Source organism: Bufo bufo, chromosome 5 (genome assembly GCF_905171765.1).
Source record: "Bufo bufo chromosome 5, aBufBuf1.1, whole genome shotgun sequence".
In the NCBI taxonomy this organism is placed as follows: domain Eukaryota; kingdom Metazoa; phylum Chordata; class Amphibia; order Anura; family Bufonidae; genus Bufo; species Bufo bufo.
The window spans coordinates 97,272,051-97,298,057 of NC_053393.1; positions in this window are offsets into that span (position 1 = coordinate 97,272,051).

Sequence of the window (26,007 nt, forward strand, 5' to 3'; positions counted from 1 at the left end):
ACAACAAACATCACAAGGTTCCCACCACTACCCTGCTAGACTCAGGTAGTGTGTGTGCATAATGGTAATTCATCCGGTCTCATCATCCCATCGGCTGCATGGATCACATAGTAAGGTTGATACTACTACATCAATCGAAATAAACTAGAGGAAAGGAGAGAAATATGGCGTGTAAGTAATTCTATATTTCCAACCACCATGTAGCTAAAAGAAAAAAGCTACAGTAAGGGAAACTGTTAAAAAACACATTATTTTATCAACAAACAACAGTTAAAAGAAACCCATCCTACCTGGTGGTTCCAAATGATCCTGGTCGTTCGAAGCAATATGTGCAGAGATCTATAAGAACGGAACATAACTATTATAATCATTTAACCCTAGCGGGGCCATAGTTTTCAGAGTATAAATCCAAATCCCTGCATACCAGTTGAACAAAGAGTTCAATATTAGGGAAGAGGGAGATGGGTGGAAATCTCCCCGATTTAGGTTTTAGTCGTTTAGGGAACTCACCCATTTGGTTGTCACCCTCCTGTTCATCCAGTAGCTCCACAAGCGTAGATAAGGCCTCCTGTTCCATGGGTGTCGGAAAGTTGGGGTCTTCTCTTTGTTTAAATAGTTTCTTTAAAACCAATTTACGAGCAAATAATTGCACGTTCTTCACTGTGGAAAAAAGATCCAGGTTATTTGATGGTGAGAATGATAATCCTTTTTGCAGGATATTTGTCTGTTCCTGCGTCAGAATATGTTAGATAAATTAATTACCTGTTGGGTATTTGTGGTCATATCTGGACTCCTCTTACCTGCCGGTATTTGGGGCCCACCGCTTTTCCGTTTTATAAAACGTTGCGGATATCATCTGGATCCCTGAGGTCCCATAGAGTCATCGTCACTCCTTGATGTCACTGATGATATGGATGTTAATCTGGAGCGGCTCCTTATCTCAGTGTTTTTCCACCGGTAGACTCTATTGTTTTCAAAATCAGTGCGGTCCCTCTGTAGTTTTTTTGTTTTAATTGCCTTAATCTGATTCTCACATGTCAGAAAAGACGCATCCAGTTCTTTCTTATATGCCTCCCATTCCGTCGTAGATAGATTCTGGATTAAATGTCTCTCCATTTCATCAATCTCTTTTTCTACTGTACCAAGTGTTTTTATATTCAACTCAATTATTAGCTGCATGAGGGTGCTGGAGCATGTATTACACGCCGCCTCCCACCTGGAGCAAAACTCACTCTCTTCTCTACCAACGGAGGGAAAAGTTTGAACTCTAAGGCCCCTGGGGATCAATGATTTTGCAATGTATTGTTCCAGAGTGGCCTTATTCCACCATGTTCTAAGTCTCTTGTGTTGCAAATTTCTAAAACACATCTTAGATTCCATAATGCTTCTTTGACCAGGATCATCGCCACCTCCAGCGTTCCCAGTGAAAACTGCTTCCACTTGGGTCTTCCAAGTTTGATCACGTGATCTGAAATCCATTGTACGATCTTCTGTAATGAAACAGGCAAAATTCGTAAAAAACACCAAAAAATAAATACCATAAGTATCTCGCATGGAATTATCCGTACATCACCTATAACGCTAAAAAAGCTACCATGCAAGTAAATATTATCAATTAAATACTTTATTAGACATACATATACAACACATTGATTATATTCTTTAAAATACATAAAGCAGCAACCATGGGAAGACAGAAGTGTATCAGAAAATTTAGGCTAGTGTAGTATGCCCCTAGAGGAAGCGAAAAGCGAAACGATCGTCGGGCGGACGCTCCAGACTGGGTCAGTTATATATGTTATTTAATGTGACTCTTTCTTTTAGCAGCCTCACATTGTAGGTGTGCACAGGAACATCACCGCCCTTCACGGTCTCAGTGCTGTGCGGTGGACTGTAGTTGGATGCACGATTGCTATATGAGCCCCACATTTCTGATGCTGCTATTTGCTTGTATACTAGTCCCTTGTGGTCTGGAGCCCACTCTTTTTAAAATTTTCTGATACACTTCTGTGTTCCCATGGTTGCTGACACACACGATGTTGTGTAGGATATAGTAGCTTTCAAAGATAAGAAACACATGGATATCCTTTATAAATATGATTTTAATGAACTTTTCTTTAAAACAAAAACAAAATAAAAACTTTTGCAATAAGGTACACATGTTAATGAAAGATACACTGTAGTGCCATCAATGTATATATTTAGGTAAATGTTTTAGGGGTAGACAAACATAGCGATCATTTGACATGACAAGTCTGAAAGACACCTTTCAGTGCAAACCTATATGCCCGAGATTCAGCCAATTCTCTCCAGTTGTTAAAATGACAGTCGGATCGGAGAACCATGCTGGTGGCTGAATCCCGATCTGGTGCTCTGGCGGCGGCAACTGGAGATGGGCGCTTCCATTCCATAATTTAGCTCCTTAGGCTTTTTAAAACTTGGGTGGTATGTGTGTGTAGTGTATATATTGTGTATTTATGTGTATATGTGTTGCATATACACTCACCTAAAGAATTATTAGGAACACCAGACTAATACGGTGTTGGACCCCCTTTTGCCTTCAGAACTACCTTAATTATACGTGGCATTGATTCAACAAGGTGCTGATAGCATTCTTTAGAAATGTTGGCCCATATTGATAGGATAGCATCTTGCAATTGATGGAGATTTGAGGGATGCACATCCAGGGCACGAAGCTCCCGTTCCACCACATCCCAAATATGCTCTATTGGGTTGAGATCTGGTGACTGTGGGGGCCATTTTAGTACAGTGAACTCATTGTCATGTTCAAGAAACCAATTTGAAATGATTCGAGCTTTGTGACATGGTGCACTATCCTGCTGGAAGTAGCCATCAGAGGATGGATACATGTTCTCATTCTGTTTACGCCAAATTACTACCATTTGAATGTCTCAACAGAAATCGAGACTCATCAGACCAGGCAACATTTTTCCAGTCTTCAACAGTCCAATTTTGGTGAGCTCGTGCAAATTGTAGCCTCTTTTTCCTATTTGTAGTGGAGATGAGTGGTACCCGGTGGGGTCTTCTGCTGTTGTAGCTCATCCGCCTCAAGGTTGTGCGTGTTGTGGCTTCAATCACCTTTCTTTCCCATTCTGACATTCAGTTTGGAGTTCAGGAGATTGTCTTGACCAGGACCACATCCCTAAATGCATTGAAACAACTGCCATGTGATTGGTTGACTAGATAATTGCATTAATGAGAAATAGAACAGGTGTTCCTAATAATTCTTTAGGTGAGTATATATGGTGTATGTATATGTAAACATGTGTTGTGACGCCGCATTTCTGCTATTGAGTAGGGAACCTGTTAAAAATTTGAATCCCACCCCTGCCCATATGCATTACATGGAAAACTGCAATTAACAATTACATAGGACCAAAGCCTTTGCTGAAACCATAAAAGTGCAGCAGTGTTTCTCAGAGTACACCTTTGTGGTTTCAGCAAAAGTTTAGCTCCCCTTTAAAGAAATAACTGAAAAAACAAACATAATAGAGATGTGGGCCCCTTAGTAAAATTACTAATTTCCATAAAATCTTTTTTTAACTGAAAGTATAATGATGTAACTTACTGTTATCCCACGCCATGGTTATATTACTGTGCATGCTGATGGTAATACATATTTGCATGCCTTTTATAGACTCTCTCTAAGAAATCATAAATGTCCTTGTCTATTGCAGCAGTCCTTTTTTTATTGTATTCTCACAAGAATCATAAAACGACATCCTGCATTTGTTATCTGTGGTGTATAAGTGAGGTCACCGCCAGCAGCTGCTCTATCGACTTCACTGAAAGAGGTTGATTACACATAGAACAGGATTGCATTTCATTGGGCTACTGCTGAGCTACTTCTAGAACAGTCATGAACCTGTTGTGCCTCATTGTGTATTATTAATGTGTGTAGTTAAATAATATTTATCCAAGCTCAGATACCTCCACACAGCTAGGGGCGCTGTTGCACATTGGCAATAACCTATTATAGTTAGCCTTAAAGGGGTTGTCTCACTTCAGTAAGTGGCATTTATCATGTAGAGAAAGTTAATACAAGCCACTTACTTTGCTGGCTGGATAAATTTTTCTATCACATTATACACTGCTCGTATTCATGGTTACAGACCACCCTGCAATCCAGCAGTAGCGGTCGTGCTTGCACAATATAAGAAAAAAGCACTAGCCTGTGTGAGTTTCCAGGGTCCCGGCCACCAGAGAGGCTGATGCTTTTTCCTATAGTGTGCAAGCACGACCCCCACTGATGGAATACAGGGTGGTCTGTAACCATGGAAACGATCAGTGTTTAATGTGATGGAAAAATGAATCCAGACAGCAAAGGAAGCAATATGGATAATAACAATACATTAGTAACTAGCTTGTATTAACGTTCTCTACATGATAAATGCAACATACTTAACCTCTTCAGGACACATGATGTACTGGTACGGCATGTTGTCCCGGTACTTAGGGACACATGACGTACCGGTACGTCATGTGTATTTCCGATCACGGCCGCCCGGCGGGTGGTGATCGGAACAAGGTGCCTGCTCAAATCGTTGAACAGGCACCTTGGTTAAATGCACAAAGCAAGAGTTAACAGCCAAACAAAACTCAATATTTATGGCCCTGATTCTGAAGCTTACAGAAACACCCCATATGTGGTCATAAACTGCTGTACGGGCACACGGCAGGACGCAGAAGGAAAGGAATGCCATACGGTTTTTGGAAGGCAGATTTTGCTGGACTGTTTTTTTGACACTATGTCCCATTTGAAGTCCATCTGATGCACCCCTAGAGTTGAAACTCCAAAAAAGTGACCCCATTTTAGAAACTACACCCCTCAAGGTATTCACAACTGATTTAAAAAACTTTTTTTTAACCCTTTAGGTGTTCCACAAGAATTAATGGATGAAATTTCAGAATTTCACTTTTTTGGCAGATTTTCCATTTTAATAATTTTATTCCAGTTACAAAGCAAGGGTTAACAGCCAAACAAAACTCAATATTTATGGCCCTGATTCTGTAGTTTACAGAAACACCCAATATGTGGTCGTAAACTGCTGTACGGGCACCCGGCATTGCGCAGAAGGAAAGGAACGCCATATGGTTTTTTGGAAAGCAGATTTCACTGGGATGATAATACAGTGAGTATTACACAAACAGGTTGCCTAGGAGACCCAGCCTGAGGCTGGATCTCCTCGGCTCCCGTAGAAGGCAGTTACCGATGCCGTGCAAGGCATTGGGCAGCCTCTGCACGGCATCGGGCTGCCTTCTGAGACATCGAGTCCCCGCCACAGCAGCGTGGGGACTCGATGCGCTCACCCGACACAAACCCTGTCAGCGGCATAAAACGAGTTAATCCGCAGCGATCGCCGATACAGGGGGGGTCACAGGATCCACCTCGGCATTGACCCAGGGTGCCTGCTGATCAATTTCAGCAGGCACCCTGTTCCGATCACCGCCCGCCGCGCGGCGGTGATCGGAAATACACATGACGTATCAGTACGTCATGTGTCCTTAAGTACCAGGGCATCATGACGTACCGGTACGTCATGTGTCCCCAAGAGGTTAAAAGGGTTGTGTCACTTCAGCAAATAGCATTTATTATGTACAGAAAGTTAATACAAGGCACTTACTAATGTGTTGTGATTATCCATATTGCTTCCCTTTCTGGTTGGATTCATTTTTTCATCACATTATTCACTGCTCGTTTCCATGGTGATGACCACCCTGCAATTTAGCAGCAGGTGGCTGTGCTATAGACTATACACACTATAGAAGAAAGCACCAGCCTATGTGAGCTCCCACAGTCTCGACCACCAGAGAGTCCGGCACTTTTTTCTATAGTGTGCAAGGACAACCACCGCTGATGGATTACAGGGTGGTTGTAACCCTGAATATGAGCAGTGTACAATGTGATTGAAAAAATGAATCCAGCCAGCAAAGGAGGCAATATGGGGAATCACAATACATTAGTAAGTATCTTATATTAACTTTCTCTACATAATAAATGCCACTTGCTGAAGTGAGACAACCCCTTTAAGCCACATATTATAAATCCTAGGTAGTATAATATATTGCTCGAAAACTATTATGGTTGAAAACAGGGCCGAGTCTAGCTCTTCTGCTGCCTGAGGCGAGAAATGAAATGGCGCCCCCTCTTCCCCCTCCCTCAGTGCTTTGTGGCCAGGGGCAGGGGAGCACCTAGCCTTTCTGCTGCCTGAGGTAAAAATTTGTGACATCTCCTCTGATGTAGATATTCTCTTCCCTCATCTTCTCCATTCAGACCAGACCGCCATGATGATTTCTTTCAGCCATCTCTTCTCTCTGCAGAGACTGACAGACAGATATTTTAGTTTCCTACTTTTCCATCATCCTCTCACCCTCTGAACAACACATCCTGCCACCCCTAATACTGTGCCCACTGTGCATCTGAAAATACTGGTACCACACAGATAGTGTGCCAGTACAACAAATACCCCCTTACCTTTCAGATCAGACCCCATATCAAACCTCAGATGATACCTCCCATCTCAGATCAGACCTTCTTTAGACCTCTATGTCAGACCCCATATCAGCCCTCAGATCAAACTCCCATTAGACCTCCATGTCATAAACCCACCATCTCAGTCCAAACCCCCATGTATCAGACCTCAGACCAGACCCCCATCAGACCTCTTAGACCCCCATTAGACCTCCAGACCCCCATTAGACTTCCAAACCCCTATATCAGACCAGACCTCCAGACCCCCATATCAGACCCTTATTAGACCTCCAGACCCCTATATCAGACCCTCATTAGACCTCCAGACCCCTATATCAGACCCCCATTAGATCTCCAGACCCCGATATCAGGCAGACCTCCAGACCCCCATACCCCTATATCAGACCCTCATTAGACTTCCAGACCCCCATATCAGACCTCAGACCAGACCTCCAGACCCCTATTCGACCTCAAAAGCCCCATATCAGACCCCCATTAGATCTCCAGACCCCTTATATCATACCCCCATTAGACCTCCAGGCCCCCATTAGCCCTACAGACCCCATATCAGACACCATTAGACCTCCAGACCCCCATTAGACTTCCAAACCACCACATTAGACCCCTATTTAGACCTCCAGACCCCTATATCAGACCCCCATTAGATCTTCAGACCCCTATATCAGACCCCCATTAGACCTCCAGACCCCATATCAGACCTCAGACCAGACCTCCAGATCCCCATTACACCTTCAGAGTCCCCTTTCAGACCCCATTAGATCTCCAGACTCCCATTAGACCTCCATACCCCTATATCCGACCCCCATTAGACCTCCAGGCCTCCATTAGCCTTACAGACCCCCATATCAGACCTCCATTAGACCTCAGATCCCCCATATCAGACACCCATTAGAACTCCAGGCCCCAATATCAGACCCCCAATGAGACCCCCATTAGACTTACAGACCCCCATGAAACTTGTAGACCCCCATTTCAGACCTCAGACCCCCCATTAGACCTCAGATCCCCATTATCAGACCTCAGATCAGACTGTAAAATAAATAAATTTACTTACCTCTCCTGCTCCGCCACTCCTATCCATGTCTGGCAGTCTCCCCGTTCTCTTCTCTTCTCCTCTCAGGCCCCGTGATGTAGTCACTTGAGTTCCTGCAGCATAAGGTCAGAGTGCGCAGGACCTGAGAAGAGCTAGCAGGAGGAGGGGTAAGTACAGCACTCACAGCGCTTCTCTCCTCCGCCTCCTGCATACTAGTGAGCGCTTCCATAATGGAAGCGCTCACTAGTATTCCATCTATAAGATGCATTGCATCTTATAAAAGGAAAAGTACAGCGCCGCTGGCAAGGGGGACATCGGCCACAGGCTGCGCCGATGCCGCCTCTTTAAAGCTAGCACAAGATGCCTCGCCTCATAGCAAAAGCGGGCCTGGTTGAAAAGAAATATATCATTTCAATTTGCATCTAAGCATGTATTAAATCACTTTCCCTCTACACTCATCATAATGGTGAATTTTAGTGAAAGATGTGGCACATCAAAGAGATCAAGAAGGATTGACATGTCACAAAGCAGAGCTGGACATTGGGTGGCCTGGCCTACACAAGAGCAAGAGATGGAATGATCTGGTACATGGGGAGTGTACTGACACATATATTCCCATATTTTCTACCTTATGAGATACTAATTTCTACCTACCAATTAATTATATCCTTCTATTACCTATAGAGAAGAGCGAGTTTCTCAGAAATTAGATTTGGCCGGTTTGCCGAATTTTTTGAAAAAAATTGGTTCCGTCCGAATTTATTTGCGGCAAATCGCGTTAAAAAACTGCTATTTCCTGGCTGTAGAGAGCCTTTATTGTGGTGTAGAACACTGTGCCTTGCAGAAACAGGCATAGGGAGTCTGCTGTGGTAATGAAACAATACTGTGAGTCAGTATGACATGCAGATGACAGGTGTCGCTCTTAGAATCACTGCACACTTCACTTATTTGGGCATTCATGGGGCCAAAACTGAGCAAATAACTGAAGTGTAAACTCAGCCTTACAGGTCAATGTTAGCGTCAAGAAGAAGCGCACTTCTTTTACACCGTCGGCAGCTGATTTCACATAGATGTCTACAGAACCTATTCTATTAAACGCTTATACAAGTAGAGCCCCCTGACAGAGTGGAGAGGGTGTCAGCAGTAAGTTTGTGTTGAGGTCACTGATTATTTTGCCATTCCTCTGATCAGAACAATAACCCCCGAAAAAACGGTTCCTGTCTGTGGATCATCCGCAGCCAAGAAAAAAAAACAGGAGTGGATCCAAAACAGAGATGACACGTGAATGGAATATTTGCATGTCTTCTGTGTTTTGTACCCTCTCCTGCTTTTGGCTACCAAATCATAAGCCAATTCTGATGCAAAATAGGGACCATGTCATGCAGGCCTTACAGCTGTTACATAGTCAGGATCCGTTGTGAGTCTCATTTTTCCTTCTAACAGATCAGAAGAAGGGTTAAATAAATGATGATGTCAGCCAGGCCGAATGGGCAAAATAGTGGACCACTCATGAAGTGGGGAGGGTGGGAACAGCATGAGAAGTCCACAGAGTGGCCCTATGACATAGTGGTGAGGTGGAAGCAGCATTAGGAGACCACAGAGTGGCCCAATGACAGAGTGTGGAGTCGGCGGCAGCAGCAGCATCAGGAGGAGGGCACAGGGTGGCACAATAACAGTGTGGAGGTGGCAGCAGCATGAGCAGACCACAGAGTGGCACAATGACAGAATGTGGAGTTGGCAGCAGCAGCAACATCAGGAGGATGCCACAGGGTGGCACAATGACAGTGTGGAGGTGGCAGCAGCAGCATGAAGAGACCACAGAGTGGCACAATGACAGAGTGTGGAGGTGGCAGCAGCATCAGGAGACCACAGAGTGGCAAGGTGACATACTCTAGTGTGGAGGTGGCAGCAGCATCAGAAGACCACAGAGTGACCTGGTGACAGAGTGGTTTGGTGGGTGGCAATACCAGTACCAGCTGAAGATGGTGGGTGAAAAAAGCAGCACTTGGCATCAGATGTGTGGCATCAGGTGGGTGGCAGCATCAGAATAGTAGCTGAGGCAGGTAGCCAGAAGAAACCGGTCTCTTTCGTCAAAGTGTTGGTGTGGCACCATGGATGATCTAGTCTGATGCATCAGGCATTGGTGGGTGGAAATCCTGGCTGATCCACACCTGATTCATCTTGACAAAGGTCAGTCTCTCCACATTTTGGGTGGGCAGGTGAGTTCTTCTTGGGGTAACTATGGCCCCTGCCGCACTAAACACCCGCTCTGATGCCACACTACTGACCAGGCAGGACAGCTTTTCCAGGGCAAACTCTGCCAGTTGCGGACACAAATCTAGTTTGGCCACCCAGTAGTCCAGCGGATCTTCAATGTGGGGTGGCAGGGTGCTGTCCAAGTCTGCCACCACCTGCTGGTTCAGGTCCTGCTCCAGGTCTAGCTGCTGCTGGTGAGTAGTTTCTTCACTAGGCGGAAAGCTGCGACTCTAGACTTAAGTTGCTTATGATGGAGCTGGAACTGCTCCTACCCCCCCCCCCCCTCCTGCCACAGCCGCTATGGCAGAGGAACGTGAGCGCAGAGGGCCCTGCGAGAGGGTCAGACCTGCGAGAGGATGGACGATGGTGTATATAGGCAGCGGCCAACTGACTACATAGGATGTCTCTATAGTAGTTCAGTTTGTCCTCCCTCTCAGCGGGTGTAAAAAAGGCCCAAGGGTCCAACAAGGTTGAAAGCCAGAAGTCATCCCTCTGCCGAATGGTGATAATTTGTCTGTCACTACGCAAGCAAGTGAGCATGCAATGGGCTATTTGTGCAAGTGAGGCTATTTTCACACTAGCGGCAGGACGGATCCGACAGTCTGTTAGCCCTGTTGGATCCGTCCTGCCGCAATTTGGCCATGCCATTGGACCGCCGTCCCCATTGATTATAATAGCGATGGGGGTGGAGCTCCAGCGCAGCACGGCAGTGCACGGCGAAAGGCCGCCGGACTAAAAGTATTGCATGTCTGACTTTTAGTCCGGCGACCTCTCACCGCTAGTGTTGATCATGAATATTCGAATTGCAAATTTTTATCGCGAATATAGGTACTTTGAAAATTCGCAAATATTTTGAATATAGTAATATATTAGTAATTTTGAATATTCGAGATTTTTTTATTGCGAATTTTTCAATTGCCAAGTAAAAACATGATTCTTCCCTGCTTCTTGCTTGTGGGCCAATGACTCATTGACCCACAAGCAAGAAGCAGGGAGGAATCATGACTTTAAATGGGAAAAATGATGATTATTCTAAAAAACAAATATATAACATTATATCGAATATATTAGTTTTTTCGAATATTTGTAATATTCTAAAACAAGAATGTATAGCAATATAGCGAATATTAGAAAAAAAAAATGAATATAGAGCAATTTAGCTAATATAGTGTTATAATCCTCTTTGACTAATAGTTGTAATTTTTTTCTCTTCTGAAGTTCAGATTGGAAAAAAATTTCAACTATTGAAAAATAAGATTATAGCACTATATTAGCTAAATTGCTCTATATTCGTTTTTTCCCCCGAATATTCGCTATATTGCTATATATTCTTGTTTTAGAATATTAAAAATATATTCGATATAGTGCTATGACTCATTGGCCCACAAGCAAGAATCAGGGAGGAATCATGTTTTTGCTTGGCAATTGAAAAATTCGCGATAAAAATTTGCATTACGAAAATCCGCATATTATGCGATCATTACCTTGTCGATTTTTCGAGTTAAAAAATTGTAGAATATAACGAATATTCGAATTTGTGAATATTCGCCTAATATTCTACAAAATATCCGCAAAATATTGCGAATTCGAATATGACCCCTGCCGCTCATCACTAGTCTCCAGTCCCCTGACCAGCCAGATTTACCAGCATTTGTTCCAGGACATGAAGCAGTGGAATGACATTGTTTATCCCATAGTCCTGGCGACTGACAAATAACGTGGCCTCCTCAAAAGGCCTGAGCAAACGGCAGGTGTCACGCATGAGCTGCCACTGGCTAACATTGAGGTTAAACAGGGGAGTACTCCTGTCCGCTTGGATCATCAAGAAATGGTTTATGGCCTTTCTCTGTGCGTATAGTCGCTCCAACATATGGAGGGTGGAATTCCAACGGGTGAAAAATGTCTCATATCAGCCTATGCTGGGGGATGCCATTCTGCTGCTGCAGCTAAAGGAGGGTGTGCTTTGCGGTGTACGAGTGGCTGAAGTGCATGCAAAGTTTCCTGGCCATTTTTAGGATGTCTTACAGATGAGTGGAAGACTTCAGGCACCGCTTGACAACCAGATTGAACATGTGTGCCATGCAGGGCACATGGCTCGGCCCTCCTTGATGCAGCGCCGACACCATGTTCTTCCCGTTGTCGGTCACCATGGATCAGATTTTGAGTTGTCCCAGAGAAAGCCAGGATTCGATTTCTTGATGAAGGACACGGAGCAGTTCCTCCCCTGTGTGACTCCATTCGCCCAGGCAAACAAGATGCAGAACAGTGTTACACCGCTGTGCCCTGCACATGTGGTATCCTGGAGGGGCACTCTGAATTGTCCCTGCAGTGGAGGCTGAGGACACTGTGGAGGATGAGGAGGCAGAGGCAGACATTGTTGCAGGACCAATGGCGTAAGAACTTAGAGGCGGAAGCGGCGTCACCTGGCCAAGTTGCCGGTATGGCTGTGCAGGAACCACATTCACCGTGCCGTAAACGACATGTATTTTCCTTGACCGTAGTTACAGCCCCACACATCGGCGCTGCCGTGCACTTTGACAGACACCGACAGGCTCAAGGACTGACCCACTTTCTGTTCTACATACGTGTGCAGGGCTGGTACTGCCTTTTTAGCAAAGAAGTGATGGCTTGGGACTCTCCACCTCGGCTTGGCACAAGCCATCAGTTCTCTAAAAGGTTCAGAGTCCACCACTAGGAAAGGGAGGAACTGCAGCACCAGCAACTTGGCCAGGAGCACATTTTGCTTCTGCGTCGTTGGATGAGTGCATACTGTTTTCTCTTGGCAATCGCTTCGGTGATCGATTGCTGACGGAATGACTGACGAGGAGGAGGAGCAGGAGCATCAGGACCAGCAGATGATGGGAAGGACAGACAGCTCCCTTCTGCTGAAGTGGTGGAGCCTTGACTGCCTGAAATCAGGTTTGTGCCACTGGGTGATGCAGCGGTTGCTGCGGCAGACTGGACCACCACATCAGAGCCACGGTTCTCCCAGGCCACTTTATGGTGACGCTATGTAAGCCGCGTACCGAGGTGGTCTCCCCAGGATACAGCAAAGTCACGAACAATGAAAGCGACACTGACACCAGCTCTGCCAAGATGGAACTTTTACTGAAATGTAGCGATAAACACAATCCCAACTGCTAGGAACATAAAATAGATGTACATATATCTCAGCCCGAAGGCTGATACCCTTATGCTGCACATCACAGCGCCCTCTGATGGATGCTGAAGAAAGATCAAGGAAATTTAACCGATGGCGGGCCCAAATAGAACTGCCTCGCCATACCAATTATTACCCTAAGGGAAAACGCGAATAAATGTTTGGGTGCATACGACGGGCTAGCCTGCGGTGCAACACAAGAGCTTACAATATTACAACATTAGACAGGATTCCCCCCTTTGAATATATGTAGGGATAGGATGCTAAAACAAAATAACAAAATCTTTATTATATTGTCTCAATAAAATATAGGGGTATCTACCCAAACTGCACGAAGCAGCAACTTGAACCGTCACTGATTTGTGGGACCACCTTCATAGTAACCACATTAATAAAGGTGGGACCATATAGGGAGGAATGAAGGGTGGATCCCACAAACTAAAACCCACCAACACTCAGGGGGGCAAAACACCACAGGGTACTAGGTGTGTGACCTGGGTGAAGTACTGTGTAGCTGGATATTTGATACCAGATGTAACACCAGGTATTACTCCTAACAGTGAATGTCAGCGCGCAGACATACACTGCACTAACATAGTACAGGTGCAGGACTATGGCAGGGTAAAACCCTTGACTCCATCTGATGTGATTGGAGCACCGATTCCCCTGACGCTGTCCTCAATGGTAAGTGCTCAACGCGTTTCCATGCACTAGACATGCATTTCATCAGGAGCAACATGCACCAAAAATAATAAAGCCCAAAGCATCTGACATAGATGTACGACTGAGGCTATGAACAGAAGGCAGAAGTAGGGTGACCTGCCTATAACCGAGTTCCTCTAGTGTGAGGTACGGTATCGTTACTGGAACCTACGATCCTGCCTAAGCCGACCACCTCTAGGTTGAGGGGCAGCCCAAATACATCCGAGAATGCCCCTGATGTATTACACATGAATCACATAGGACTCAGCAAAGCCAATATATGTTCATATGAAGGGCACAAACAATGACATCCTCCCAATCATCCCTAATGACACCAAATATCCCAGCCACCGCTAAGAAGGATGATTTACAGATCATCAACTTATCTTCCCGTGTTCTCACCACTATGGAAACTCAAGTTTTACAGAAGGGCCTCTCGTTTGTCCCTATGCAGAGGTTTGACTGTTTCGGCTGGGTGAAAGACCTAAATCTGTTTGCGCGCAAACTAAAATGGCGCAAGTTCTTTGTCACCCATGACCGCAGAAAGTGTAAAGAACTGGGGATTGAGACATCGAATCTGCCAGATGTCCAACTCTTGGCTGAGACCTGTTTGCCGAGGGACAACGTGTTCCAGGGGATGGTCCCTTCACTAATCTTAGACTGCCATCTACCAAAATGCCTCCCATCAGTGATTGTACTCCTTTTGACACATTTGTTTCTGTGGTTTCTAGCAAGTTAAGTCAGCTTGATTTCCATACGCATAGTATGGATAATCTGAACAAACAGGAGAGAGATGCTCTCTGGATGCTCCAACAGGACAAAGAGCTGGTGATCAAACCTTCAGACAAAGGTGAAAACATTGTGATCCTTGGGCACGAGCAATACCGTAACATGTGCTCGAGAGTGCTCAAGGATAAGCTCACATATGAACAACTCCCGTCTGATCCTACATCAGCTTATAGGATGGAACAGAGCTCTAGAGCAGAAGCTAATTGATAAAACTGAATTAGCTTTCCTTCTACCTGCGTACCCAGTCACAGCCGCCTTTTACTGTCTTCCCAAAGTTCACAAGGGGTATGAGCCTCTAAAGCAGTGTTTCCCAACCAGTGTTCCTCCAGCTGTTGCAAAACTACACCTCCCAGCATGTCCGCACAGCCAAAGTCTGTCTGGGCATGCTGGGAGTTGTAGTTTTGCAACAGCTGGAAGCACACTGGTTGGGAAACACTGCTCTAAAGGGCAGACCTATAGTGTCTGGGACCAATTGCCTCACGGCTAACATTAGTACGTACAGTACAGACCAAAAGTTTGGACACACCTTCTCATTTAAAGAGTTTTCTTTATTTTCATGACTATGAAGGCATCAAAACTGTGAATTAACACATGTGGAATTATATACATAACAAACAAGTGTGAAACAACTGAAAATATGTCATATTCTAGGTTCTTCAAAGTAGCCACCTTTTGCTTTGATTACTGCTTTGCACACTCTTGGCATTCTCTTGATGAGCTTCAAGAGGTAGTCCCCTGAAATGGTCTTCCAACAGTCTTGAAGGAGTTCCCAGAGATGCTTAGCACTTGTTGGCCCTTTTGCCTTCACTCTGCGGTCCAGCTCATCCCAAACCATCTCGATTGGGTTCAGGTCCGGTGACTGTGGAGGCCAGGTCATCTGGCGCAGCACCCCATCACTCTCCTTCATGGTCAAATAGCCCTGACTTTCAAAGTTTTCCCAATTTTTCAGCTGACTGACTGACCTTCATTTCTTAAAGTAATGATGGCCACTTGTTTTTCTTTACTTAGCTGCTTTTTTCTTGCCATAATACAAATTCTAACAGTCTATTCAGTAGGACTATTAGCTGTGTATCCACCTGACTTCTCCTCAACGCAACTGATGGTCCCAACCCCATTTATAAGGCAAGAAATCCCATTTATTAAACCTGACAGGGCACACCTGTGAAGTGAAAACCATTTCAGGGGACTACCTCTTGAAGCTCATCAAGAGAATGCCAAGAGTGTGCAAAGCAGTAATCAAAGCAAAAGGTGGCTACTTTGAAGAACCTAGAATATGACATATTTTCAGTTGTTTCACACTTGTTTGTTATGTATATAATTCCACATGTGTTAATTCATAGTTTTGATGCCTTCAGTGTGAATCTACAATTTTCATAGTCATGAAAATATAGAAAACTCTTTGAATGAGAAGGTGTGTCCAAACTTTTGGTCTGTACTGTACGTGGATACTGTTTTACGCCCATTTGTTACCAGTTTACCCTCACATGTCAGGGACACCATGGAGGTACTGGGACGTTTGAACGGTATCCATTGTGACAAGGATACACTGTTGGCCAGTTTGGACGTGGAGGCGCTCTACAGCTCAATTCCTCATGATTTTGGCTGTAGAGCGGTCCTCCCGTTCCTTCAGCAAAGAGGCGAACACTGCAGAAACCACAATGCTTTTGTAATGGAACTCTTGGATTTCATTCTCAAGCACAATGTGTTCATGTTTGATGGGCGGATCTTCCACCAGCTCAGGGGGGTCGCAATGGGCAGTCCCTGTGCCCCGACCTTTGCGAATCTCTACCTGGGCTGGTGGGAGAGGGAGGTGGTCTTCTCTGAGGACATGGAGCAATTGACATCTGTCATCCCCCTCTGGATCAGATACATCGATGATGTGCTAGTCCTGTGTGGGGGTGATAGGGTCTTGTTCCAGGAGTTTGTTGCAGCCCTTAATACCAATGCATTAGGGCTATTTTTTACGTCGGAGATCGATTCCAACTGTATTTCCTTTTTGTATCTCACCATTTCACTGGATGCTGGTGGTCACATCAGTACCAATGTATTCAGGAAGCCCACGGCTACTAACAACTTGCTAAAATGGGAGAGTGGGCACCCTTTGGCCCTGAAAAGAGGGATCCCAAAGGGACAATACTTAAGGGTGAGGAGGAATTGTTCTCAACTCGGTGACTTTAGGGTGGCTGCGAGAGATCTTCAACAGAGGTTCCGGCGTCGTGGTTATCCCCAGCGATGCTTGAGACAGGCGTATCAACATTCACTAAGCACCAACAGGGACCTTCTGTTATCCCCTAAGAAGAGGGATATCGGTGACAATACTGTCAGAATTATTGGCACGTATGACAGTGCCCATGAGGCTGTACGCCAAGTCCTCTTTGGACACTGGGACATACTCAAATCTGATCCCGATATTGGCAATATGATCCCACCCAGACCTTCTGTCACCTATCGGCGTAGCAACAACTTACGAGATATGTTGACACACAGTCTAAATTTAAGTCCTAAACCACAGTCCTGGTTGCGTAATTCGCTTACAGGGACATTTCCCTGTGGATCCTGCAAGTTCTGTGGGTTTATAGACAAGACCAAGAGTTTTGCCAGCAGCACATCAGCCAAGACCTTTTTCATTAGGTCATTTTGCAACTGCAAGTCGATTGGTGTTATCTATCTGATGACATGCATTTGTGGCATTAAATATGTTGGCAAAGCCATTAGGGAGCTCAGGCGACGCATTGGGGAACATATTTTGGATATCACGAACCTAAAGGACACCCCTATTGCACGTGTTGTGGAAATTTTATTAGGATGTGTATTTAATATATTGTGTATTGTCATCATGTCTCTCAGTGTCAGGGTAAACCATTGGAGTGTATGTCCTGTCACAGCTGCTGGGCGCAGAGGTCTCCGTCGGTGAATAGTCCAATGTGCTAAGCACTGGGCTGTGGGCCGGGGGAGACTGATGTGTTCAGCAGAGCAGTGTTTTGTTGGCTGATGTATGGACGCCGGCTAGGGCCCCCGCGCAAGACGCGGATTTATTGGCTACACAAAACTTTGATGCGAGCGGATTACAACTATTAAAATTTCTACAACACAGGCCATGTAGCTGATTTTCACAGTGGAAGAATGTGATCGGTTAAGTTTCAGGTGATTGATTCTGTGAAGACAGGTGATTGATTCTGTGAAGATGTCATTAAGGGGAGGTGATTGTGACTGCATCCTGCTGCAGAAAGAGGCGAGATGGATTTTTTCTCTAAATACTATCAAACCATCTGGCCTTAATGATGCCATCTCGTTTGTGCCCTTCATATGAACATATATTGGCTTTGCTGAGTCCTATGTGATTCATGTGTAATACATCAGGGGCATTCTTGGATGTATTTGGGCTCCCTATTATACAGTGTTGTATCAATACTCTTTCTTTGGTTCCTCGATTTTGATCCTATTCCACTGTCTATAGATGTTAATGTTCAGGTATTGATGCTACGATGGCATGTTCATACAGAGCCACCGTGAAGTTCTCTGCTTTGAATGCGGCGCATTGCGCTTTCCCTGGGACCGATGTAGCTCCTCCCGCTGTTCAGCCATTGGTTGTTCCTGTACCAAGCCTCCTGGCCGAATTGGCTGTCACACGGGGGGCATGTCTAGCGGGGCGGGGTTTCGCCCTTTGAATCTCAGCGTTCTGTGAGCCGCTTTGCGGCCATTACAGCGCCGATGTGTTTGCACACCAGCACGCTGCCCCTCAACCTAGAGGTGGTCGGCTTAGGCAGGATCGTAGGTTCCAGTGACGATACCGTACCTCACACTAAAGGAACTTGGTTATAGGCAGGTCACCCTACTTCTGCCTTCTGTTCATAGCCTCAGTCAAACATCTGTGTCAGAGGCTTTGGGCTGTATTGTTTTTGGTGCATGTTGCTCCTGATGAAATGCATGTCTAGTGCATGGAAACGCGTTGAGCACTTACCATTGAGGACAGTGTCAGGGGAATCGGTGCTCCAGTCACATCAGACGGAGTCAAGGGTTTTACCCTGCCATAGTCCTGCACCTGTACTATGTTAGTGCAGTGGATGTTTGCGCGCTGACATTCACTGTTAGGAGTAATACCTGGTGTTACATCTGGTACCAGCTATCCAGCTATACAGTACTTCACCCAGGTCACACACCTAGTACCCTGTAGGTTTTAGTTTGTGGGATCCACCCTTCATTCCTCCCTATATGGTCCCACCTTTATTAATGTGGTTACTATGAGGGTGGTCCCACAAATCAATGACGGTTCAAGTTGCTGCTTCGTGCAGTTTGGGTAGATGCCCCTATATTTTATTGAGACAATGTAATAAAGATTTTGTTATTTTGTTTTAGCGTCCTATCCCTACATATATTCATTTGACTGTTTAAGAGGACGCATACCCATTATACCACTTTCCAGTTTTTGTATAGAATTCCCCCCTTTGCCTAAACTGACAGCCTAGCATTGCTTAAAGGGAATCTGTCACCTGTTTTGAGCATATTAAGGTGTTACTACTGCCATGTACAATAAAATACCTTATTTCTTGCTGTCTTCATCCTGCTGTCTTAATTTTTTGTTTCATGGTTTCATTAGCGATAAAATCCACTATTTATGTTATGCAAATGAGTGTCCAAGGTGCCCAGAGGGGTGTTATTATCCTAATCTGGAGCCCAGTAACTCTCCCGTACAGTGCCCAGCCCACCTTCCTTTAGAGCCCAAGCACGCCTCTTCCAGCATAAGTAACTGCCCACACCCGAACTCCCACACCCGAACTCTTTGCCGTTGCCCACCTCCGCTATGTGAAATCTCACGCAGGCGCAGTACCGTGGACTACCTACGCGATGTAGAAACTCCTGAGGGCAACAGCTTCAAATGTGTCACTGGGCATGCGCCGAGCCCAGTGACAAATTTAAAGCTATTTCCCTCGGGAGCTTCTACATCGCGCAGTCCGCGGTACTGCACCTGCGTGAGATTTCGCATAGTGGAAGGGGCCAACGGCAAAGAGTTCGGGTGTGGGCAGTTACTTATGCTGAAAGAGGCGTGCTTGGGCTCTAAAGTTTTCCCTCAGTCAAGATGGTGGATTGTGTCTCAGCTGGGTGTCATCTTACTTCCTGTTCCAGATATAAACCTCTCAAGCCTGTTACCCATTGCTTGATTATTGTGTTTTAGCTCCTGCTTGTGCAGGAGACAAGGGTTTATTGCATCCTTGTGCTTTTTTCTCCTAACGTTTATCCCCGCTGAGAAGAATTATGATGTGGGGAACAAAGAACTGTTAGCTATCATTGCAACTTTTAAGGAATGGAGACATCATCTTCAAGGTACCTCACAGCAAATAATTTTTGGAGATAGAAAATAGTTATTTTTCTGAACCTTTTTTAGCGGCGCTGAAAACAGGAGGCAATGTTTTGCGTAATTTTGTATAAAAGAAAGTAGATTTTTATTCTTTAGTCAACGCGTTTCAGGGGCGCACAGCCCTCTTTATCAGGACAACTATGCCATTATTGTCCTGATGAAGAGAGCTGTGCGCCCTTGAAACGCGTTGACTAAAGAATAAAAATCTACTTTCTTTTATACAAAATTACGCGGAACATTGCCTCCTGTTTTCAGCGCCGCTAAAAAAGGTTCAGAAAAATTACTATTTTCTATCTCCAAAACTTTATCTCTCTTGCCGCATCTGGGGCAGAGAAAAGGAACCTTGGCAGCAGTACAGGACCCCGCATGCTGGACGGGAGAATACCAGCAAAAGCATCATACAGTTGTTGTGGCTTCACACAACAATAAATTGTAAGCGCTTCTTGTATATAGTGCCGTAAAACTGTCATACAGCCACACACACGAGGCGAGGCCTCCTGTCTCCTTTTTCTTCTCTTTTTCACAGCAAATAATAGTTCTGACTATTTGGAGTTTGTTAGACTGCAGATAACTAAAAACCCAACCGCTAACGCATGTTTTCCCCGCCTAAACCAAATAACGACAGAGGCACATGTTTTGTGGAGTGAGGATAGGTCACAGCTTTATTTATCTTTTTAATCTCTTTTTTCACCAAAACCCCCAAACTCTTATCACCAGAAACCACTTCCAGGAGTATGAGAAGCGATATGCCCCAAGGAAACCACAGTGGGCAAGTCCGCCTTCTCCTCCGGTCTTAGTCATTTATTTCCACCGACCTCCAGCTGTGACTTAAACCATGACAACTGCAACAGAAAGATATGTAAGACAAAACATCATAGAGAAAAATAATCAAAGGGTAGGAGGGTGGGTGACAGGCATACTCAATGATGCGAGGCAACGGTGGAAAATGGAGCAAAACTGAAAACGAGTAAGGGGGAGGGGGAGGCCGGAGGCATGGCATAAAAATGAAGTGCCATTTACATGGGAGGCATTGAAGTCCTCAACAGCGCGGACAGGGCAAACCGGGCCTGAAATGCGGTGCAAAGAAACCCCGGCACCACAAGCAAAAACGTCGGTTTTAGAACGACGGATACAAGCTCGCACAGATGAGTCGGAAAAAGAGACATCAGCAGGAGCAAGCCCACCTGGGCGGAGCCTGGACTGAGGAAGCAGCTCGCCAATTCTAAAAGCGCTGAAAAAAGCGAGGCAAAAAGCAGCACAAAAAAGTAAAACCTCAGCAGGAGAGGAGCAGACCTTGTCTAATGACTGGGCTAACTAGGTGAGAAGCTGATAAGAAACGGGGCGCCTGCATTCCTTACGAACATATTCTTTCCGCCACCCCCTAAGGGCTTGGCGAACTATGAAAGACTTTTGACGTCTGACTAGCCCCGAAGACTAAAGTGGAAACTAATACCCGACAACCTGCGCTGGGCAACCACCGCTGAAGCCCCCGCGGCCCGCAATTGCAACATATAATCAATAGTAACTCGCAGCCTATCAGCAACAGACGTGTGAACTGGCAGGTCAGCCGCCAACGCTGCCCAGTCCGCCCAAGCCTTACTATAACTAGACCAGATCCTTGGCGCCACTGAAGCTCGAATAAGGGGCATCAGCCGTTCATCGGTATGTGCCACAGGTGAGTAGGGCACCGAAAACCCCCCTGGCGCCGCGTCTGGCACAAGCTTCCGGAATTCCTGCCAACGAAAAGATGAGAGAGCATCAGCAGCAACATTGACAACACCCGGAACATGTGAGGCCCGGAAATAAATGTTTAATTGCAAACATCTAAGTACAAGGTGACATAACAACGACAAAACTGGGATAGAAGAAGAGGATAATTTGTTAATGCAATGTACAACCGCCATATTATCAGTCCAAAAACAAACACGCCTATTTTGCAATTTGAAACCCCATAATTCAATAGCGACTATAATGGGAAATAGTTCTAATAAAGTAATGTTAGAGCAAAGACGGGCAGTGTGCCATTGAGATGGCCAGGAGGCGGCACACCAGTCCGTTCCCAAAATGGCGCCAAAACCGGAGGATCCCGCAGCATTGGTAAAGAGGGACAGGTCGGGGCTGGCGATTTCAGGAAGCTGCCAGCACGTGTGGCCGTTATAACACTTGAGGAAGTCACGCCACACATAAAGGTCACGCTTCAATTGCAGGGTTAAACGGAAGTGGTGATGGGGATTAGAGACGCCTCGTGTCGCCAGAGATAAACGTCGTGAGAAGACCCTACCCATGGGCATAACCCGACAAGCAAAAACTAGGAGCCCAAGAAGGGACTAAAGCTGCCTGAGGATGACCTTTAATAAGTGCGAGGAGCTTAGACAACTTATCCTGGGGAAGTCGAAAAACCATTGCAGACATGACACTGGGAGGACTCTCCTGGAGAAACAAAAAGAAAATCGTCCAGGTAATGAATGCTGGAGCGAGAACCAGTTTCATAGTGGATGACCCATTCCAGGAAATAGCTAAATAATTCAAAGAAATGGCAGGAAATGGAGCAACCCATAGGGAGACAGGTGTCCATCTACCATGCAACCCAGCAGGTGATAACAATCAGGGTGCACAGGAAGCAGGCGAAAAGCCGATTCGATGTCAGATTTTGCCATCAATGCCCCCCTGCCAGCTTCCCGAACTAAAGTTACTGCCCTATCAAAAGAAACGTAGGAAACAGAGGCGTCGTCTTTTGAGATACCGTCGTTAACCGAGGCACTCTTGGGAAAAGAGAGGTGGTGAATCAGGCGAAAGCACCCAGGCTCCCGCTTGGGAACAAGTCCCAAAGGGGAAACTCGGATGTTGGCAAAAGGGGGCAAAGTAAATGGGCCAACTATTCTTCCCAATTCTACCTCCTTGCGAATTTTATCTTGCAAAACATCTGGGTAGCGCCTAGCAGAAAGTAAATTATCTGAATGAATGGGGACGCTGGAAAAATAGAAAGGGATGAAAAAACCAAAGGAAAAGCCAAATCGCAGCTGGGCCGCTGCACTTTTATTGGGGTATTGGTCGAGCCACGGGGACATCGCGACCACGCTCACTGAAGTCTTTCCCACTAGAGGGTGCTGCGGGTCTGGGGAGGACAAATCGCGAACAACGGATGGCCGAATGGGACCAACCACAAACTGAGCATTCGTGTTTGTACTTACAGAGTGCGAAGTTTGCAGTGTCCTTCATTATAAAGCCAGCAGGCTCCCGGTTTGTGAATGGTGACGGGCCCCTAGCTGCCGGAAGGGGAGACAGGGGCCGCAGCCAGAAAGGATGGACTCTCTGAGACATCATCAGTCGTAACCAAAGATCCGTGGCTTTGACTCCCCAACCAAGTTCTGGTTGGAGTGCCAATCGTCTACGGAATTCTTCATCATACCGCCAACAAGCGGACCGCCCATGAGACTTGTAAGCACTATATATAGAATCCATGTAAACAAATAACTCTGAACAGCGTTCTGGGTGCTGCAGTCCCATAACATAGCCTAAGACTGTAAAAGCTTGTAACCAATTACCCGTGGTGTGAGCCACCTTAGGCCTGCGATCAATAAACCTATAAATTTTATTTTTAGTATCAATGTCTAAATGCGCTCCCAGAGGGGAGAGGCCGCAAAATAAGAATTCTTTGTGATCGCTGGCCCTAGGTGGAGGAACACCAGGGGCAGTAGGCTTGGGGGGCATATGAGAACCACCGGGTCCAGTTGTGACCGCAATGCCTTAAGGATCGGAACTAACTGCTGACCCATATATGCCGAACCCCAGGCGCCCGTAAAATGAAACTCACCACCAGTAGAAGTAGAAGGAGGCTCCGCAGGAACAACTGGAGGATCCGGCTCCTGGACCGCGCTGACCCGACTGGCCCCGCGGGATGACCTTCTGGCCGAGTGAGTGGCTCCCCGCCTCCGGCGTGAATGTGACCTGCCAGAACTAGCGCTGCAGGAGCTGACCTCCGATGAAGAAGGCGACCGCCAAAGAGAGGACCTAGAGCGGACATTTCTCTGAATCCGCCGCGAGGATCGTGAGCGGTGACGGGAACAGCTATGCCAATTGGATTCTGACCTGCGCCTAGAGTGGTAGGAGCAACGTCCAGGAGAGGTGGAGGGAGAGCGCCTTTGTGGGTTAACATGCTGAGCTGGCTGCTTAGGGAGAATAAGGACAGCAGGGGTCTCAGGCTGCTGTAACACAGGATCTGGTATGGGGGCTGAGGTGGGGGCTAACAGAGGAGTTGTGACAAGTACATTGGTGGGCAGTGATAGCTGACCAGCATTCAGAAAGCCATGGGAAGGGTTAACTTAGAGCTCCTCAGCAGAGAAGGGGGCTGTGTTTCCCATTATGTTTGAAGAGAAAACCGTAGAATTTATTGCAGGGGTATTGCTTGCAGAGCGCGCCAGAGCGGGAGCACGCGATGCAGGAGCGGGGGCGGGGCCACAGAACTTGCTGCCGGAAGGGAAGCAGAGTTTCTAGCAGGCGCGCTGGATACAGCGCCCCCCCCCGCGCTTGTCAGCACTGGACAATTTATGGATGGAGGAGGGGGGGTGAGTGAGACAGCTTGTAGTAGCAGGGGAATAGATACCGGCCGGGACACTGACTACAGTGTGCGCTGGAACAGGAGTGCAAGGTACAGGAGCAGGGGGCGGGGCCACAGAACGAGCTGCAGACAGGACAGCAGATGTCCCAGCAGTTGCGCTGGATACAGCGCCCCCCCCTTCCCCCGCTTGCACCCACGGGTTAATCTATTGAGGGAGGGTGGGGGATATGGCTGGGACTTAGATGACAAGGAGGGCGAGTACGCCGTGTAGTTCACCGGCTCCCGACAGAGGAGGATGCTGGTGGAGCAGGAGGGGGCTCCTTCAAGCCAGCCAATAATCGGGACAAGAAACCCTGTCCCTGAGACTGTAGCTTGGCAGCAATGGCTGCTAAAACTGCCTTCTCGTCGGCCATACCTGCAGGAGAAAATTCCTGTTGAAGGTGCCGGTGAAAAGAGACCGAGCTGTGATAAGCCCTCCTATTTATTAACTCTAGGGGGAGGGACAGGAGAGACCATAAATCTGAACCAGGGGAAGAGGGGGGGGGGGGGATAAGGCAGAAAACCAAATACTCAAACAGGCATACACAGTGCTAAAGGAATAACCCCCCCCCCCCCTTTAGGAGAAACCAGAATGGCGGCAGAAGACATGAGGGATTTAACCCATGAGCTGCCCACAGTATCTGCAGTCAAAAACGCCCTCGCTATATGCTGTGGCGTTAACTAGATCTGCCAAATGTCTATCTCCTTGTTAAGCTCATTGAAATCTCTTGCTCAACCAATTCAACTTTGTAATCTCGTACAGGCCTGGTTCCCGTAATGGCAAGGCTGATGCTCTATCTAGAATTTTTTCCAATGATTCCACTTCTACGATTCCACTCAAGACTATTGTTCCTGAGGCAAATTTTGTAGGAGTAATCCATAATAAGGACTTGCTTGAAGAGATAAAAAAGGCCTATGATACCGACTCCTTGCTTTCTCGACCACCTGATGATGTGCATTTATTGCTTAAGAACAAGGTGTGGACCCATGGGCAGCAGCTATATATACCCGAAACAATAAGAGTGGAAATTCTAAAATGAGTCCATGATTATAAGATTGCGGGTCACAGAGGAGTGCAGAAGACACAGGAATTTTTATCTCGTTTATTTTGTTGGCCCAACTATCAAACAGGATGTAAGGAAATATGTCATGTCATGTGACATTTGAGCTAGATGCAAGACTCCACATTCTTCACCCATGGGTTTGTTACTGCCTTTGTCGGTCCCCTCTCATCCCTGGGGTTCTATTTCCATGGACTTTATCGTAGATCTACCTACCTCTAAGGGAAAAAATATAATTCTGGTAGTAGTTGACCGGCTCACCAAGGCTGCACATTTCATTCCATGTACCGGCCTACCTTCTGCCAAAGATACCGCTGACCTTGTATTTCAGAATGCGTTTAGTTTTCATGGAGTTCCTGATGAAGTTATCTCGGATCCTGGGGTGCAGTTTACATCAAAATTTTGGCATAGTTTTTGCACAGCACTTGATATTGATATTAATCTATCAACCGCCTTTCACCCACAATCTAATGAACAAACTGAACGCACAAATCAGACTCTGGAACAGTATCTTCGATGCTATATCTGTAATTTACAAG